Source organism: Vicugna pacos, chromosome 11 (genome assembly GCF_048564905.1).
Source record: "Vicugna pacos chromosome 11, VicPac4, whole genome shotgun sequence".
Lineage (NCBI taxonomy): Eukaryota > Metazoa > Chordata > Mammalia > Artiodactyla > Camelidae > Vicugna > Vicugna pacos.
Window position 1 is genome coordinate 60703236 of NC_132997.1, and position 21553 is coordinate 60724788.

Consider the following 21553-nt stretch of genomic DNA (forward strand, 5'->3'; position numbering starts at 1 on the left):
AACTCCTTAGTGGTTAGTTTAAAAATTAAATTCAGAAGCAGGCAAGAGAAACCTTACGTCTCTCAACTGCAGGGTTACCTGTTGCATTTTTCACAAAAGACGACCTAAAATAAAATTGTTACTCCCATTATTTCTATTGTGAGCTTCCTAAGAGGCTCTGTGCAGGAGGCACAGATACTATGCAAGCCTCCATCAAAATATTCCAGACACATGAGACTAACTAAAAAGGGCTATTAGCAGTCAGAGCAATACACAGAAGGATATCCATCTTTACAGTAACCGCCGTAGACTCAGTTCTATGTAATGATATCCAAACAGATAACGCAGGCAGCCTGCAAGACCCGAAGACTTATTGGAAGGACAGATAACAGTCATACCTCACCAGGACGCATGGTAAAGCTACTTCTGTTAGTGTATCGTGGAGAATTTCAGCCCAAACAATGGGTCACTCAATCCTTTTACAGATAAAGGTAAATTTCCTATTTTACATTCTTATTACTATCCCAAATGTGCATGTTTACTCTATTCGGGAAAGCAGAAAGAAAAGTTATATTTATCAGCATCTTGCCCATAGCATGGTGGACACATTTAAGAGGTGTTGTCTTTTAAACTTTGAGCCTTCATACCTCATCTGCATTTTCTAACTCACAGTAAATAGCATAGTACTGTTCTTGGCCGGGGGGGGGGGGTGTCAGTGCAAAACAAAACACAATCAATGGACAGACCTATGGTTAACCAGTAATTTTTTTTTAAGTTTTTCACATCTAATCACTAGTCCAGAAAAGTCATGTATTTCTTCAGTTTCATTGCTCAAAATTCATCTAGAAAAGCTATTTAAGTAAAAGACTGAGTACAACAAAATTTTGTTCATTTGCCAGAAGAAAGAGAAAGATACAGAAAGCCAGCATATCTTCGGCAGGCAAATCCAGTCATCAGAAAGGAAAGCACCAAAGGAAAAGACGACTGCTCCTGGCAAGAGGGAGCTGTTTTCTTTATATAGTTTCTCTCCACCCTTGAGGCAGTTCGTATGACCTTGCCCACAATCTTGGATAGCACATCCTTGCTTAAAGTCAGTCACCTGGCCTCCTGGGGAGAGAACTTCACCACCGCCTCAAATGCCAGTGGGACTGCTGACAAAATTCTGCACTCCGAGTTCGAAGAGTAATAGAGTTTACTACATTCTGTGAGCCAGAATCACAAAATTTAAATTGAGAAACCAGCCAGGTTGGACGCTTGGGTAATGTCCTTTGTGTTTGTTGAAGTCTGCCTAGCAACTACTGGCAATTTCCGAAAGCACGTTCACCCTGGAAAAATAAATACCTGCCAAAATGCCAAAATGGTTCTAATTGCATATCTTTTCTCTCTTTAAAACTTACCATCAGCTTCTCTACTTTGACCTAAGGTATCAAAATGATGTGTGTGTAGTGGGGCAGTTGGGGGGGGGGGTCCTTTCTGTCCATATAAAGCAAACGCTTTGTCTAAACATACATTAAACCTTTTAGAATGTGGACACAACACTATTCAACGAATGATGTTATTAACAGCTGACCTTTAAAAGTAACCTTGCCTCTAGCTTAAAATATATACAGCCATATTAAAGATACTTTTCACCATACACCATACCGTCAAAATGATGGAAGGAGATAATATACACATTGTTTTTAACTTAAATTTTTAATCAAGAGGACATGGCAGAAAGACTATCAGATCTCAGATATCTTTATGTGGAAGACTCCCCCCCCCCCTTTCTGTAAGTCTGCCCTTCCGGGTAACATTAACCAAATTAAATTTAATTATATTTTCAAAGTTTAAGAATATTTAAAAATCAAAGCAAAAAAAAAAAAAAAGAACTTGTTCTAATCTAGCTTTTCCAGTCGCTCTAATGTGGCCCTGGATGCCCAAGCCTGAGTCTTAAGGGGAGCCAGCTGTGGAATGTCACAAAGCGCGCGGGCAACACACCCGGGGCTAAACAGAAAACAGAGGCGCCCCAGCACGGCGGCGGCCGGAGGGGGCCATGTCTGCGCTGCACAAGCTAATGTGGAAAAAAGGCTGCTCCCCGGACTGCTTTTGAGATTTGGCTCAAAAGAGCTGCACTGCCTTCTCCGCACCACTTCTTGGTCTCAGGTGGTGAAGTCAGCACCAGGCAGCCATGAAAACCTGGCCGGGTCAGTCACATTCTCTGAGCCAATTTCCTTGCCCTAAAATAAGAATAAAGCTACAGGGCTTCTGCAAGGATTACGAGAGCTCTCCTGCAGTGAGTGCCATAGTACCATGTCTGATGCATTACAGGCACAGGAAAGGGTGGCTGTGTGCCGTAAGGGGTGCTATCGCCAGAGTTACTAGTGACAATGAAAAATAAATAAGCAATAGCTTACCTAACTCAGCTGGGAGAATAGAGGGCTGCTTCATAGCTGTGTAAGTCATCCCAGGAATCCTAAATTCCTAACTTTTGTAGAACTGCTCTCATTCACGTTAGCACAAACGCAGCAGCAACTCTATTTTTCCTATACAGAGAGGTGACAAGGAACAATCATACACCGGTCTAGGTGGCTGCTGTTGACAACATATTCTACCAGACACATACTGCAGTGTCTCCTTCAGAAAATTCAGGCAAACTTTTCTGAGGTTGAGGTTCCTGGAGCAATAAAATCTGTGATATTCCTGAGTCCCTGACTCAGTTTTAATCTCCTGGACCTTATGATTCTTACAACTGGTCAGACTACCTTTTCAGCTCTGGCCATGGGGCAAAGCTCTGATTCTGAGGTGTGTGCTGTAGACAAATTTTACTGTTACTCACCTCAAATTATTTTCCAATTCTTAATTTTCCCTTCACACCAATTTCCTCTTGCATTTCTTTCAGTCTGTTACTGAATTATTACATTATTAAATTACTAGATTAGTAGATTACTAAGTCACTTCAAATCCCTTTTTGGAACAAGGGGTAACACAGTGGATCTTGAAGCTTGACCACTCTGCCATTCGGAATTCACACTAAAAATATTAACATTGCTGTGTTCAACCCAGGCCAGCCAAGTTCGAGTTTGGAGGTAATGGAAAGGTTTCTCTGATGGACAGATGGTGATGGATGACTCGGGAGGAAACTGCTTCAGGAAATATCTGGGAAGCCTGACAAAATTAGATGCAAAGGAAGAAGACGGCTAAGACCTCTGTAATCAAAGGAGGGTGCTTCAAATTGCTAGATACAGCCAAATGTTTTTGGATGCACAAGGCCATCACGTTAAGTGAGAATATTATCCCTCCCTCGGATGCTCATGTCCTGATCCGAGGTTGGCACCATCACAAAGCCTTCAGGAGGCTAACCACAGGCATTACAACTCCCCAGTTTTTAAGCTGAGAAAGTCAACTCAGCTTCCCTTTAAGTAATGGTTAGTTGAAAAAGCCAGACAACACAAAACTTCATTTAGTGGTGTCCCAGAGAAGACAGATCTGGTTGAAAAGCCCCATAAGTAAATATCACCTCATAGGCAAGTAAGGTTTCAGAATAATAGAAATGAATGGTCTATGTTTTCAGGAGCATATGTGTCGTTTGCTGATCTGTCAAATTCAGTGATGGGTTGTGCAGTCAACCACACCTTCCTGTAAGTCCACTGGCTGCATAGAGGACGACGGGCCAGGCCTGTGGAACAGGAGTGATGACTTCATGGCCCGGACACAACGGCAAGGTTTTACAGATGTCTCAAGTCACTAGGAACTCATTACAGAAAAGGTTCCACAAAGTTCCAGGAATAACGCCAGCCTAGAACTCATCTCTTTGACTTCCTTCTCTGCCCTACCAGCGTCAGTCTTCTCCACATGGGAACACAACACACACAGACTTAATAAACACCTCCAGGAAGATGGACAGGGCTCTAGATGGGATTGTGCTCTGCCCTCCCCCACCAGCACCTTTTACAATGTAAAGTAAGAGCCACAAGGAGCAGCTGCAGTTTATTGTCACTCACTCCTGAAGTGCAGGGCATCTCACCCTCACAAATGCAGAGACCTCCTTGAGCTTCTTTTGAGGCACTCAGCATCGATCAACTATTTAATAATTCTAACTGCCTGCTCCAGAGTGACTAGACACCATTCACTGAAATGCACACAGCTGGCTTCTAAGAGTTCTGGCTATTCCAGTTACTGTAAAGCAATTACAGTTCCAATTTTATCTTCTCAGAAGAATATTTTGGATCTGTGATTCAATTTAAGTTTCTTTTCCCTGTAAACATACGACTATCTTAAGGTTAAAATATCAATTCAGATGGGCTGCTATTTCATAGCAAGAGTTTAAGTACTACAAAAATGTGAATGGACTTAATGCCACTGAACTGCACACTTAAACGTGTTAAAATGATCAATTTTGTGGTATGTGTATTTCACCAAAATAACAAAAACCAAAGAATCCCTTAAGTGAGTTTTTCTCTGACTAACCATGTTATTAACCAGTTGGCCAATTCATCTTTCATTAGAAAGTATAAAGGCTATTGGTTTCCTAAAATATGAGTGATAAGTTTCACTCCATCATTAGAACTTAAAATTACAAATGATTAGTTGAGGCTAATTGATACTTGACTAGCTCGGGGCACGAAGGTACCACCCTCCCACTTCCTCTCAGCTGCCGTGACTGCCTGAAACTACTGAGCAAATGTTCTCTCAGGAAAAACACAGAAATCAACCTAGATGGCGCCAAATCATCCCCTAACCTCAGGAAGACAAACATCTGCCTCAGAGTTTGCAACAAGCCCTAGAAAAATTCCCACATGAAGAAAGGGCACGACAGCAAAACCACAATCCAAGTGTTGCCCTGATTTAAAAGGCAAACAAAACCCCAAGTCTGTCCAACAGAGAGCAGATAATGAATAGCAGTCGTCACATGCCAGAGCCTCCCTAAATCACTTCCTAGGGACCAGACTGTTGAGATTGGGTGAAACCCTTCTCTCTCCCCTTCCCCCTCCACTCTGATTGCTCTATAAAAAGAAATTATTTACCAACCGTCTTGACATCATAGGTAATGGAATAATACATCAAATGAGATGCCTCATTACTCCTGCTGAGGCTTAGCTCTTCGGAAGAACTGTAAAAGAATTCCAATCAAGACAACTGAAAGAAAATACAATTACATCCTTAATGGGTAAGATTTCTTAAATGTGTTAGACTAAGTGGGAGGGTAAAGACTTGCTTTTGAAAGCTGAAGTTAATACTTAAAAAAGTTTTTTGTCTATTCAAAGCAAATGATTAAAATTTAGCTGTCCCCTGAAATTACTTTGTTTTTAAAAATTGAGTTTTTTACTTGAGGTGTTTGTCCTAGCCTTCCTCCATTTCAGCACCTTGCATGTTTCTTTCATAGATGTATTATAATCCATAATTATTTTATTTGCTTATTTTCTTATATTTTGTCTGTATCCTTTAGTAAAATTTCTGTTAGCTCCATAATGGCAGAACTTAAATCTAAATTATTCACCATTGTATTCCTAATGCCCAACACGGTACCTAGCACACACTAAAAAACTCAAAAAAAATCATTTTAATGAGTAAATTCATCATTTCACTCATTCTATCAACAAATATACTGAGTAACTTTATTCCATGATCCCTACAACCATCTTAAGATTTAGTAAATGTCTATAAGCTGCATATGTAAATTTCCTTGGTCTCTGGAATTAAAACTCACGAAATGGAGAGAGGGGCAGTTTGTAATTTCTTTAAAATCCAATGACTTAAAAACACCTTAAAATTTCACATGTGAAAAAGCCACAATTCAGCTTTCTCAATATGAATAAAGACTACTTATTACAATTCACAATAGCCCCACCTGTTTACAGGTAAACATTTTGGTATAATGGCTCTGCCATCACTTTTGTTTCTTCCTATAAAACCAACACCTTTAGTACCAAACAGAAAACAGTCTGCAAGGAATGTCTCCCCTAAACAAATGTAGGGCATATGATGTGAATCTAGAACAGAAACTATGCTTTGGATTCAATTCTTTTTCTCATCCAACCCTTTCTGAGACACTTATATTGCTTAATTCACTATATTTTGCTTCTGCCAGTAAAGGGAGTACTAAAGATAATGCTTTCTTACGCTTAATGAGAAATTACCATTTCTGTCCAAAATGCAGTTAACAAGAGCTAGTCATGAGGCCCAGGGCAAACCCCAAACCCCTTTTTTTGTATCTGACCCCATTTATCAGGACCACATGGTTCCTGAGAAGATTAACCTGGATTCATTTCAATGGCAGGCTTGCTTATCAAGACTACTTGAACAGCTGAAGACCTTCCGGCTACCCTATCCTTCTGGGGAGCGTAGGAAAATAAAAGCCTTGGCAAATGCAAGAGTGCTACATAATCTCACATGAAGAACAAATATGCTCTATGAGTGGCTACTACACTCTGTTTTGATTTATTGGGAATGCTTATGGTATGGGCATGGATCTGGGTACGAAAAAACTGTCAGAGCTTTAGAGACCAGATGGTTCTGAGCCTCTCATAAGGAAAAAGGAACCAGAGACCTAGAAAAGACATCCTGCGCTGGGATTACCTCCCCCTTCTTTCACCTCATCCAATGTTCTTTTCCCAATAACTATTAATAAGCTGGGTTCAGTAGCCTTGGACCTCCTTTCTCGTTACCACCACGCCACAAAACCACTGGGCAGGCTGATGTGACACACGTGGCTCTTCAGAAGAAGGAACTTTCAAGTCTGTGAACTCTGGGTGACCACGTACTGATGCACATGTGGCAGTGAGGCACTGGCGTACATCTCAGTAGCACTGAGACCAAAGTGAGGGCAGGAGAGTTAGGGGAGAGGAGCCTGAGACAGGGAGAGAGAAGAGCAGGCAAGAGCCGAAGAAACAAAGCTTTCTTCCTTTAGCTGCAGCTGGAGCAATTCCAAACCCAGACCCACATTTCAAAAAGAATACACATATGCCCACACCTCCTACTGGATATCTTCTGGCCGGCTTCTTTTTATTCCAAATCTTAAGAGAAAAAAAAACATAATTATTTACCATAAAATACAACTGCTATTTTCCATAATGTTAAGAAGATGGATAAGAAAACTAGCTTATGGGCAATTTTACAGGAATCACCTCTCCATTTCTAGAAAAATGCAAGTGATTCCAAATAAGTCACTATTTCCTGCCCTGCTCTCTCTGCTACACTCTACTGTCTCCACCTTGACTCCAAAACAGCTCACCTGCTAGAAGCTACTATGTCTGTTCTTTACGCCTTAGAAACTTTGACATCATCCTTCATTCTTTCATGTTCTTCTCCATTTTACTAGTTGCTAGCAAGATTCCTCACTCCCATTTCCTCATATTTGCCCCTTTATCTTCCTATCTCATATCTGCCCAAACTTTCCGATCTTCTTCACCTTATGGTCCTATTTAAGTGGCTCCCCCTAACCCCCACAGCACTAGTCCACCGTGCCTGTACCAATGTAATCATCAGGTACAGTATTCAAACCTGTATTGATCCTCAATTAAATGCCTCCCCTTATGGTGAGCAACCAACAGAATCTACTGTCTTATCACATCCCTGCAGAAGCCTAGCAGTGCCCTGCATTCCATATTCAACAAAAGCCTTCCAAACAGTAATGACACACGGCTCCCACTAGTCCTGTCAACAGGACAATGGGCTGGAGAAAGAGGAGTTCATGAGTAGTCTTCAAAAGACGTTCATCACTCCGAGCAGAGAGTCATGAAGCCACAAGCTGAAAGCAGAGCACGCACGAGGAGGGAAGACGGTGCACATCTGAACCAAAATGGCAAATACTTGTGGCCGAGACCTCAAACAGTCCTTGAGCCATGGAGAGGACTGGCAGCTCCTGAATCAAAAAGTTGCTTGGATTTTCTTTTTATCCTCTTCTGCCAGGCAGAATAGAAATATTTTTTTGTATCCAAAATGAAAGTTGAGTTTGCCCTGATAATTCTTCATTGGTAGCAAACCTCACCCAGCCACAGCCTACCATTCATTCTCTGACAATTCTCCATTTCATAACAAAGGAGTAACAGGATTTCTATATGTGACAAACTATCATGCTGCACAAGAACTTAACACCATCAACACCACCTCAAGAAAAAATAAAAAGAAAGGGAAAAAAAAGACCCGGTAAAGAAGCAAACATTTTTACTGCAAAATGCAAAAATACTTATCAACATATGCCAATTAAAAAAACCAATAAATGGAAATCTTTTCTCAGCATAAGAATCCAGAAAGTAGTATCCTCAGATAAAAGCTACTATCACTCCACTCTAAACTGAGAAGATTACCAACAATATTATAGACACATGTGTGATTTTTTTCCTCCAAGCAATTAAAGACAAAGTCTCAGACAATAAAGCCCTGCAGGCTGCCCTTGGCCTCAAAGATGCAAGCACTGGCAGAGGATGTCTCTCTGAAGAATCTGATTGTCTCTCACATTTGCTCAAAGCTTTTTGATTTCATCTGATTTGAAACTGCTCACTTTCAACTGATTTTAACAACAATTCTCTCCTCACAGAGGAACTGTTGCCATTTTGCAAGAGGACTGAGTCTCAACAACCAAATGCTTTGCCCAAGATTTCAGTTTGGGACTGTGCTGGGACTCAGATCTCATGGCTCCTAGTTTAGTGTTTTTTGATAACATGGACATCTTTTATCTGTTTCACCCACTGCTTGATTCAGAATGAGGACATGGCATGAATCAGGAAAGGGAAGAAGGGATAAGGAGGAGACAGTATAAAGGAATGCCCATTGTAATCACCTCTCGGAACATCCAAGTTTTAAAAAATCCAGCTTCCCAGACCCGACCAGAGACACGTGCTCCCGAAGAGCTTCCAAGGCATCTTTCCAGGTGGTGTGGGAGGGTGGGGAGCATGACAGCACTGACTCTTACTGCTTTGATCTGTTTTAAGTAACAATAATTTACTGTGTTTTACCATTAACAAGAAAGAAGGACGTGAGATTTTAATTTTTTCTTGGAAGAACATATGGATTTTTTTTTTAAGATGTGAATTATCCATGTAATGAAAACAACAGTGAATTGAGTTTCCTCCCCAGCTTCAAGAATTAGGAAGTTACATGACTTGGACAGATGGCTTAAATTCTCTAGGTCTTCCTTCATCTGTATGCTAAACTAGGAAATCTCTAAGATCCCTCCCAGTTTTGCAGTATCAAGATTCTAAGAAGTTACTTAGCCCCAAACATACCCACAGAGAAATGTGTTAGGGCCCAAAATACTTGAGTCTTTCAGGAGTTCAGAAATGAGTTGGGCTATTAGTGTATCAACCCAGAGCAACAGAATGACAATGCAAGAAAATAAACTTTTTAATAAAATCCAAAATGATGCCATGGGCTTATGTACGTGCAATGTATAAAGAAATGAAAACTGTCAATGTGGACTGGAACAGCCCAGAACATGCCACAGGATGGTGGGACTTTTTGTTACACAACTGGAGAGGGTCAGAGATCAAGGTGAGAAAGACCTAGGTGGGTAGGTAATTTTATCTCCATCCACAAGAGTCAGGAATGATTACAGCTTGGGGAAACCACTGGTTGATACCAGGGAGATTGGTTTGAGGAGCAATGAGAGACAAAGGTAAATAAACAGGAAAGAACCAGACTGGAATGAACACTCAAAGCCAAAGGTAGACAACTAGCTTCATCTAGACAGTGATGGAGAGATGTTAAAGAAATTCTGAGCTTGGTTATCAAACAATAGCAGTTGTGTCTTTGGAAAGAATCATGCACTCTCAAGTGATTTACACTCATCATTATCATGAGACTCACTGATAATACACTTTTTAAGAAAGCCTCCTTAGTATAACGATGTGTCCAGCCCTAACACAAATCTTGGTCAGTGAAAAACGATTTCCAGATGATTCGCTGATTGTTTAGACTAGATTTTCACCAAAGAAAAAAAATTGATCAAACAGTATTAAGCATACTGTATGCTATATATGCCTCTAAAATGTCACAAAATGCAAATAATTATCACATTAACAGCTGGAAGCATAGTTTTGCAGGAAAGAACTTTTAACTGTATATACTTCCAACTCCTTATCATGGAGCTTTTAAAAGTATGATATTTACTAACAATGCAGAAACTGGTGTTCCACAGTATACCCTCTTCGAAATCATATCATGGAACATTTAGTTCTCAGAGTATGAAACTTAAAAGAAAGTGAAATCCATCTATAACTGACACAAACACACACAAAATACACACAATCCCTTCCTTTTAATCAGCATTAGAGACCAACACGAACTTACAATTTCTCTTTGCATTTACCCATACGCCATATCAGTGGTCCCCAACCTCAGCTGCATGTTAAAAATCACCTGAGCATTTTTTTTTAAATACTAATACTCAATTCCAGAACAATTAAATCAGAATCTCTAATTTGGGCATCAATCACTTTTCAAGATCCTCAGGCAAACCTACACCAATGAGGGTTAAGAACACTGCTGTAGATTAAGAGTTTACTAACTCTAAAACGGTTAATGATAGAGTTGGGGAAACGTGAAAGGGAAGGAACATGAATTCCAGTTAATTTAGTTAGAAAATTTTAACCTAAAAAATTCAGCATTGGCTGTATTTATTCTGCATATAATACTGGATCTTGAGTGTTCTTGGCCTTCTCTTCACTGTACTTGTTCACCATTATACTGGTGGTTTAACGTTGATACTAGAGAATGTTAAGTCACTGATAGCCAACAATTTCTTTAAGAGAGGCTTTAATTTTGTACAAATAGAACCAAATTTTCTATTATTTGCCAAATTTGAATCATTGGTCTCAGAAGTTTTACTTTGATTCCCATAAAACACAGCCAGAAGTAAATTGCAAAACCAAAACTTTCAACAGTCTTCTTGGAAAATACATTTTTTTAAAAACTGCATATCATAGAAGGTTCAGGACTTAGTCAAATGATGCTCTTTCTTTTAGAGCCACCATTCCAAACTTGGAAATTTTGTTGTCCAAAATGGAATGAAAGTATGACAACAGTTGAAAACTTGTGTTTCAAAAGCACAGTTAAAAAGTTAATCTTCCTGGAATGTATTTACCCTCCAGGAAAGCAGAGGGAAGAAAAAAGTAGTAATACATCCCATACCCAGCACTTACAAAGAAGTCAAAAGTAGCAAAACAAACTGTACTGCAAAGTGTTTGGTTATCCCAGCTATTGTCTTTAATTCTCATCATCTCTCAGTAGACAAAAGAATACAAACAACAGGATCTCCTAAACTGAATCTGGATTTCAAAACCTCCTACTCATCCTCTCACCCTTTCCCTTGAATCTGAATAATTAGCTCAGATAAAATGATACAATGATATGTATCACTTTTAACACATTTGCTTTCTCGGTCATAGCGCAGAAAAACACTCTCCACTGACTCTTGCCTTTGCAACGGCACTCAGTTCCTTCTTTCTGCAAGGAATGCCTGCCCATTTGCCTCCATTAAAACATTTAGGTCATGGAATCACAGGTCTAAGAAGGCATTTTAACCTTATCTAAACCCTGCTCTCTGCTCAGAAACTCTCCCACAAAGCCTTACCTAATCTCACCCAACATACTAATCATACTCTTTTTACCTTTTCCTCAAATCCCTGCTCACTTTCTGCCCAGGGAAGCCTTCCAGGATTCCTCAGAGTAGAACAAGTCACTCCTCCTGTTTCCCCATCACCTGCTCTTGCCACACTGTCATCTCCTCTGTACAGTGTGACCCTCCTGAGGACAGGGGCCAGATGGCCACCCTTCCCCCCACCACGATTGTGCACCTGGGTGGTGCCACGCTCATGAGGAGGGCAGTAAACATCTCACGAATGGCCTCTTTAGCATCTTTGTAAAGCCTGTCTTTAATCACTCATTCTAATCCCTTCTTGTAAACATCTTTCCCCCTCAGCCTGAAAGCTCTTTGACGGTAGAGATTATTTCTTCTTTAGCGTTTCTATGAAAATAGAAGACAATATAAGGTTTTAGATTCACAGAGTATGACGTAGGCACACCATACATGTTAACGGAGGAGTGGGATACTGAAGTGAAGTCGTACTCATACACGAGAAGAAACTCAGTATCTATGTTCCAACTGAACAGTGAAAAATAGTATTTCCTCAGTTTCGTTAAAAATTCTCAAAATACTGGCTGAAACCAAGAAAAATGCAGGCTCTCCAAACCTACCAAGTTAGGGAAGATGCCACAGAGCTTCGATACTGCACCACCTACTGACTTACATGTGGATTTGGACCATCATCTTAGAAAATCCCTACGAAAATACAACAGGAAGACAGTCTACTTAAGAAAACAACTCCAAGCTATAGGAGTTTAAAGTTTTCTTCTTCACATAGGATTAGGGTTTCCTGGTAACTCCAAAATAAACATGCACATGGGGTTGAAGTTGGGTTTTTTTTTTTTCTCTCTCAAAAAAGTTTATTGATGGTGAACTCAAGAAAGAAAATCAAGAAGGAAACACAGAAGCCTCTATATATTTGCCTGTAGTTGGTTTCACCTCTGGCTAAATGCCTTCATTCCCAACCATCATCAATTTAGCCACTAAGCAGCAGCAAATCTGAGCAAGTGGATGATAACCTAGGGTGACAAGAGGACTAACAGCAGTCAACAGTGAGGATGGAATGACAAACAGATACACTTCTCCTAGACCATTCTGACTCCACCAAAGGAAAATAAAAAGGTCATGAAATCTATTTTTTCACCATTTAAAGTGACAAAAGGCAGCTCCTTTCAAGAAGGAAACTGCCTCCAAAGAAATTTTTAAAAACTGCAAAAGAACTAGTTTGAGACAAACCACAACTGTTAAACATACAAAATCAAAGAGTAACATTCAGGATATTTAAGGATCAAGTTACTTAAAGAGGCAAGAGAGTAACAAAGTGTTCTCCCTAACCACTATTAAGAAAAACAGAAAATGTTTTAGGCTGTACTAACCCATCTGTATGTTGGCTGACTGCAAACTTCCCACAAAAAGTACAATATTGAGTAAAACAATTATTAGTGTCAGCGGCCAAAGAGAAGGAGAAATCCTAAAACGTACAATTAAAGCCCACAACAAAATCTTTTTGGAAAATAAGGACAAGCTTTTTCCACCAAAGATATTAACAGCAATTATGATCTTACTATTCCTTGAATAATGCTGGCAACTAACTTACAAAAAGAAACACACCTTGAATGAGAATACAATTCATATATATGTATACACACACACATACACACATATATACATATATATATGAATTATATTCAGAGTGTTCATCAGGTACCAGTATAGTATAATTTCATGTTTTCCAGCACACTGAGGTATTGCTGCTACAGACATATTTTAATGACCTGCTTTGGGAGAATGTCTTATGTATTACCTAGAATGCTGCTCCTTTAAAGATGTAAGTTAATTTGAGATACTCATTGAGGGGTTAAGCTACTCAACATACCACATCCCACATGTTTGTGAACAGGTGCATGGATAGCCTTTTGAAGAGGATTATTATGCAATTATTCAAGTAACTGAATGTCTTTTGTGCATTTTTAGTCTGAATCTTAGTTTCAAGGCCTCACAAAGGTTCTCAACCAAGTCAAGAGTAGGGAGAAGACTGCAAGTACACTGACAGATCTAAACTTGAGAAGCATCACAAATCGCCAGCCCTCTACAGAGACATCACTCACTTCCAGCCTGTCCACTTGTCTCTCTCTCTCTTTGCTCCACGCACCCTTCTGTGGGTGAGCCTCCGCTGCTTCCTCACAGCTTCTTCTCCCTATGACTCCAGCGTTTCCACGTGGTCAACACTGCCACCCCGGCTTCTCTCCCCACCCCCACCCTACATAAGAACCTTTCCCATCCCATTCCCATCATTACTGCAGGTCTCAGTTTCCCATTTTGCTAGAAACAAGTCTCACTCAGTGAGTTTTCAGAGCCAGTCACACAGATCACAGCAAGCGTCTGTGGAAGGGTCATCACTGGGTCTGGCGCCCACATCTACATCTGTCAGCCGTGGCTGGAAAAGCTGGGAAATAGAGTTAGGTGATGTAAAACACGGCTTGACCCCTCCTCTTTTCATGGGAGGGTATGTGGGAAGGCAGGCATACAATCACACCAATGACAAGGTATGTACATTTAAAAGTACTATTCAGAGACAAAAAGCAAGGTAAGAGTTTAATTAGCCAAAGGACAAATTCCACAGCAATCTGTTTTGTCTAAATAAAGTGCAAAATGTTAAACACATCAAGCAGAAGGCTGCTTTTTAAAAAACAGAGTTCCTAAATTCAAGAAAGGATTGATTCAGGAGATGACAATAAGCCATTATTCTAAGTCTCCTAGATAGAGTAAAATAGTAAAATATCAGGTGTAGACTTCAGAACAAACTTTAATATGATTCTGAAATCTGGGTGTTCCAACAAAATTAAAAAGAATACAAAATCAACACCATTTATTTCACTATATTAACTTATCTCTAGCCCCTTGTTTAGCCCTCTAATGTACCACAATGACCCTAATTCAGAGTCCTACTCAGCAAAACTTACAGCTCTAGACAGAACTCTCATGACAGGAGCACCATCCACCTTAGAGGACATGATAACATCTGATTTAAAGGAAATCATTTATGTTTTATTAAGAACAGTCAAACAAAGTCAGGAAAGCACTCTTCAAGTCCTAGCTGCCACCAACTAGCTATCTGACTTTGAAAAAAAAAAAAATCAACCAAAGACTATTCAGATCATTGTCTAGAAGAAAAAGACATCACCACCACACCCAGTTTTAAAATGCACTGACTCTTCCGAAAACCCATTTTAAATCAGCAAAGCTTAAAGTTCTTTACTGTCACAGCATTCACTGGAGTCACACTGAAAGGCACCGTACTGTCCCCATCATCTAATGGACTGTGCTCCTGCAGCCGAATCCTTTCCCCAGGAAACCTTGTGGATGCATACTGAAGAAAGAACATCACACAGGAGTTCTAACTACACAGTCACAGAACCGGGTAAAATCTTTCAGAGGAATGCTTTCCACACTTCCATGTTCTGGCCACCTTAATGGCCATGTGGTCTTCAAGCAAAATGTCAGGTCAAGAGTTTAGGGTGAGAGACAGAATACGTGAGCTATCTCTAAGCTTTACCTGCCAGTCAGAAATCTAGCATCCTTATTTTACATGCACCTAGCAATGACAACTGAAGCCAAACACTCCTCTTCGATTGGATGAAGAGCGGTAAAACAAACGCCAACTCCTCATGCCTGTGACCATTTAACAGTGCCTGAGAATTACATAATCTTTAGCTGCTTCTGGATCCCATCCATCCACACCATGGACACTGTAACAGTACAGGGTTAGGCTACAGCCAAAATACTGTACCCAGATATTGCTGCCACATTTAAAATACAACTTTGATCTTGCTCCTGAAAGTGAATAGAATGGTAAGGGATCTGAAAATCAAGACATATGATAAATAAAATCAAATTATCTTTAGTCTGAAGAAAAGAAGACATAGAGATTTTGAAAAAAAAAAAACACCTTCAAAAAAATTTTTATACCTCCAACTGGCAAAACAAGGGCACATGGAAGAAAGAAAGGGGGAAACTTTCTGAAAATTGGCACTGACTGAAAATGATCTACCTCGTATCTGAGACCTGTACTGTCTTTATACCTGCTTGCTGTAGGGGATACAGAAGGAACTTCAGTACTGCAGAACCAAATGACCTTTCAGACTTCTTTCAACAAAATATGGTATGTTCTATAAACTGGTAATAATTTATGCATTCATGGGCAACCTCAACCTAGTTTAGCCATTACAATCTGTTTTTCTCCATGAAGTGGTGGTGGTTATTAATCCTGGTTTTAGAAGTAATAGGGGTTCACTGTACAGAAAGTAATGAGAACAAATATAGATCAACCATAATCCCACCACTGAGACAGACATTGTTAACATTCTAGAATAATTTCTGCCCCAGTAATGTTTCTAGCATAAACATATATATATATATATATATATATATAAAACAAAATGAGTCAAGCTATTTATATGCCTTTGTCCTAATTTTTGCACTTACGTGATATTCGATTTTCCAAGTCATTAAGTATTTACCAAAAAAGCATGATTTTTAAGGCCTACACAGTAATCCAATCATAAAGTAAATTTGATTTTCCACATGATCCAATGCTTTGAGTTTGGTTTCAAGAAGAGAGAAGAACATTTCAACCAGGAACAACTAAACTTTCACAAGATATAGATTTAAAATTATTACAATTATTCGCTTTAAAAAATCAAAATAGCAATTAGGGTATATTCACTGCCATGAAACACACACTTTAAAGGAATCTCACGGACATCCCCTGCTTCCATGGTTGCAGAAAGAGGAATAAAACAGCAAATGTGGTTTTTATAGAGCAGTTGTGTGAAATGATTGCCAAAATAAAAGCCGAGTATGCAACGTTGTGACAGAACTCAACAGGTGACAACGTGTTTGAGAATACGGGTGCGAGACCCAGGCTTCTCGTGTCCAAATGAACACAAAGACACAGCTCAGAAGGCAAGAAGAACGGGTGATGAGCTTAAGACAGCCTTTTTCTTAATCTTTTCTCACTAGCCCTTATCTGCTAGACTCTTGGGTAGAAGACAGAGACCAAATTAAAAGATACAAAAATAGGACAGATTCTCATCTTTAACAACTTTCTAGAAGATGACCAGATAGCCTGTTTTAGGGGCTGTTCCTTTTTTCCAAGTCTTATATGGGCCAGTTACCCTTATTTAGCCAGTCGTATGAGAGAACAGTGATCACAGATTCTCTAAATGAAGCTTATTCTCAGGGCTGTAATGCAGAAGAGTCAAGAACAAGAACACAGTGTCCCTGAATGCTAGCTTCCGGGCCTAACTGTCCATTAGTGATGACATCCATTGCTGATAACCCTTGCTTAAGTCTGGAATCAAAACTGACACTAATTCTGCACAGCCTTATCAGCATGTCTTCAGAACCATGACGGCAAATACTCTTCCCTATATATACACACTTTTGTAATGTCTGAATTGTGAATCATGTGAATTTACTACCTATTGAAACAAATACTAAGATCAAAACTTTAACTACCCTAATTTTATTTAAATCAAAATTTTAAATGTTTAAGCATAAAGAGAAAGTATATCATGGGCTATAGTCAACTGAATTCACTTCTAAATAATTAAATCAAAAGTTATTTCTATTACCAGAGTAACATGATCCATCCAACCTATACAAAACAACAGCCAGTGGAGAAAGAACAAGCAATTTTACTTGGGGATTTCTGCCTCCCTCCAATAGAAAGATTCAAGCAGCCCCCATCTAAGACTCATTCTGAGGTACAAAGGGAGCCCATATTTCTCCCAGCAATTTGCCCCAGAAGCCGACACATGCAACTTCCAAAATGACAAAAGTAATCTGTTTGCCTAAAAAGGATGAGTTTGAGGGTAATAAAAATATACCACATAAACCACCAAACAGTATCTTATTTATATGAGTCTTACTGATGGCCCTTCCGAAAAGCCACAGCTTATAGGTCAGTTTCCTAAACTGACACATTTTGAGAACATAAAATCCCCCTACATTTAAAATATGTGATACGTACTTTGTGAAGAAATTATTTATATAACTCAATGCAGTGGAAAACTTGGCTTTTATCAGTTATGATGTTGACTGGATTTTGTCTTCTTCAGCCACTGGGATTCAGCATTCGTAAAGCATTTTGCTTTGATGACTCACATTTGTAATACAATCACTTTACTCATCCCCACCTAATATACTGTAACACATTTTCCCCTCCAAGATCTAGCCATAGTCATTTCACAAGAGAAAGAAAAAAAGAACAGATTAAAAGGAAACAGGACAGACAGTGAGTAAGCCATGAACAACGGCCCAAAGGACTGTAAAAATTCTGGCAGATCATTTCCATGTGTTTCAATTAAAGTTGCCATGAGAAGTGGACAAAGAACTAGAGAGAATATCGATAAAGTTGTATCCATTCTCTCCTTTTGTAAGTACAGTTAGATCCAAAGGATGAAAATTACAATAACTGGAGAACTTGCAAAGTTTTAACATAGAAAAATATTTGGGATGCATCCAGTGCAAACAGTCTAATTTGTAATGCCATCAGCCAATTAGAGAACATTAAAAAGCACTTTATATACATTTTTAATAGACACAGAAAAAAGGACTAAGGGTGTATAAATGGTAGTTGTCTTTCAAAGGTGACATGACTATGTAGATTTTTTTTCTCTTTCCTGCGTGTTAATTATACACTGGTTACAGACAACTTAAAAATGACTTGTAATAAGGAAAATTTGGTTTAAATGACTAGGAAGTTAAAATCCACAGATCAAATTGAGCATCAAAACATGATAATGACATTTACAAATTTGCCAAATTTTTCTAATTACAGTAAATTTTCTACAAAATCATTTCGCCCATTAAAAGCTACCACAGGTTGAATTGTGTCCCCCAAAACTCATGTGTGGAAATCTTAACCGGCAGTACTTTCAAACGTGACCTTATTTGGAAATGAGGTCCCTGCAGATGTAATTATTAAGATAAGATCATTAGGGTGAGCCCTAATCCAATGCAACTGGTGTCCTTATAAAAAGAGGAAATTTGGGCAGAGAGAGACTCACAGGGAGACACCAGGTGAAGAAGATCGAGATTGGGGTGATGCCTCTACAAGCCAGGAATGCCAAAGATGGTAAGCCAACCTCCAGGGGCTAGAACAGAGGTGTGGAACAGCTTCTCCCTCACAGCCTCAGAAGGAACCAGCCCTGTCCACACCCTGACCTCGGACTTCTAGCCTCCAGGACTGTGGGACAACCAGTTTTTGTTGTTTAAGCCGCTGGAATTCTGGTACATTTTTACAGCAGCCCTAAAAATTAATACAAAAGGTTTTGAAGCATAGCATGCAGAGACATTACACTTCGACCCCATGTACTTTTTTCCTACCAATCTGTCTTTTGGTAGATAATGCTTGCAAAATCAGTATTTCCTCCGTATGCTCCTCCTCGCACCCTTATTACTGCAGTTATGTAAGGCCACATAAATAAGTTTTCTCCAATGGAATGTGAGAGTAAGTGACACGTGCCAGACCCAGGCCTGGGCCTTCAGACCGTGGCACACTTCCCTCCATCGTCTCTCCCTCTTTCTCACCAGCTCACATTCCGACATGGTGATGACCCGGCTTCAGACACAGAGGTGACTTCCATGCCTTAAGGAACAGCAGAGCTATGTCTTAGAAGGGGTCTGGTCTCTAACTGGCAGCAGGGCACGACGCCACCCACCAAGCAGGAACATTCTCCTTAGAATGTTACATGGAAGTAAAATAAATAACTTTTCCTCAAGGCACTATACTGTATGGCTCGCCTGCTACAATAAGTTGGTCTTTTATCCTAACAGAGTAGCAGTGGAAATGAAACATTTTAAACACATACAATAGATCAGTACACAGAAAATCGGGGCTAATCTCTGAAAGAAACAGTAACTGTGACTCTGTGGGAGAAGTGTAAGGGTAGAGTAAACTGAGCAACTACTAGCATAGCTCCAAATCTGAGACAATGTATTTAATTATCTCAGTAGCTGTTAAACTGCAATTTTGACTCTTTGTAGAAATCTACCAGTTCTTATTCTTAAAGATATTTAAATTTTTCCTTTATTTTTAATTTCAAAATTATTAATGGGAATGATTACTTTAATATAATCATATTGTTATCATTTTACATATATTTTGATGGTACCAAAAAAAAGTAACATATAAAAATCTCACACTTCTCCTCCAATCCCCTCTTTAGGGAGAGCCAGTATGAATCTGAGAGGTATCCTTTCAGACTCAGATGTTTTTAAAGTCAGGAGAGTCAAATTTTAAACTCAGCTCAAGAGAGATTTTGATTTTGGTTTGTGATACACACCCAAAAGTCAAAACCAAAAAAACAAAATCTAGTAATAAGCATATAGAACCATTATATTTGCATTTCCCTGGGAGAAGAAAGTTTATTTCAAAGATGCTAATGACTAGCAATGTGGTTTATTTTTTGTTTCTCAATGTTTCCCCAAAATGCCATTATTTTTCATTGGTAGATGTGAGACTAGAAGAAAGTTTCTGGAGGACAATCCCATACTTCTCCATTCCTTCACTCTACTGCAGATGAACCATAATGTCTACTTCTGTCTGGTCAAAACACTAAAAATTACTTTCCAGAAATTGGGGATATTTGCCTTGTATTAAGTTACATGGCTTTTTTCCAGAGTAAATATCCAAATCCTATATGGACACTTGTCAATCAGGAAGACAGTCTTTACTGAACTAGAGAAGAAAATGAGAAGAAAAGTACTCCCATTTAGTTATTCAGAAACCTCATTAACCTGTGACCAAGAACAGAATCCATGATTTCAACTCAGTTTGTGGGACAGACACATGTTTCTGGATTCAAACATGTGTTTCCATTTAAACTGCTGGAATGTATATATGCCTCCACAAAGAGTGATAAATATTAGCAAATCTTCCAAGAATGAAGGTCCTTTATAACCACATACACTGTGTTTTGATTCAGCTTTTTAAAAGTCTGAGTCACACAAAGCTGAGCAATCTGCTTTTCACATCTCTTTGTAAGTTTAAGAAAATTTTTTAAAACCCTCCACAGATCGCATGTATTTGTACCATCCCAGGCAACCCAAGGCAAATCCGTGACTTCTGCTATTTGTCCTCTCTTTTCTTCCCCTTGCGGCAAGCCTGCCCCAGCTAAAAGCAGAGTATTCTGAATCGCCCAAGGATTGAATACAAGTTGGATATTAACCAGTGGCAGATAATGCCAATGAAAAAGGCTTCGGGCACAGGACACAAACTTCAACAGCATAAACCTAAAAAGCAGGGGTGGAAAACTGTGGTCTGGCACATTCTACTTGGCCGGCACAGTATGTTTAAGTTTTTAACACTGAAATCTCTTTAGAAAAGGCAGCCCACATAAAGAAGGTATTTGATCTTACAGGATAGTGCACCTCACCTTGCACCATGAACCCCTCAGATGTCATGTGCCAGCCAGGTACTTGACGTGTGAGAGCTGCGCGAGTTCTTCCACCTCTGAGCCTTCTTCTTTTCTGTTTTTTCCCCTAGATTGCCCTTCCAACCCACCCAAGCCCACTTCTTCACTCAGCTAAATTTTACTCTTCTAAAGACCTCAAGAAGTCCTTTTTAATCTCAAGTCCCAGTCAAGTACTTAATCCTCTATGGCCCCAGACTTTCCTGCTATTTAAGTGACTGCATCATCAAACACCAGACTGACTCCTTTAGGGCAGGGACTATGCCTTGCTCACTCAGGTCTTTCCAGCATGTTGCATGCAGCAGGTGGTTAAGTACTTTCAGAATGAAGAAATGCCAATACCAGTATCAGATCTGAAAATATTCACTTTTAATATCTCTGGAAGAAAATGCAGATGAAGGATGAAGTTGACCCCTCCCCAAAAAAAGCAGGTCACACAGAAGGCAAGAGGATGAAGAGGCTTGTAAAAGCCACATCTGGGCCTCACAGGTATTTTCCAAAAGCTCGATAACCCTCTACAGTGATATTTAGC

The 21553-nt window shown here is 39.5% G+C and overlaps 1 protein-coding gene across 5 annotated transcripts in view; it reads right to left on the minus strand.

Annotated features, from left to right (window-relative positions):
* The window catches only part of BICC1 (BicC family RNA binding protein 1), a 330629-nt gene that overhangs the window by 146652 nt on the left and 162424 nt on the right, over nucleotides 1-21553 (minus strand). The gene's annotated exons all lie outside the window — the stretch shown is intronic.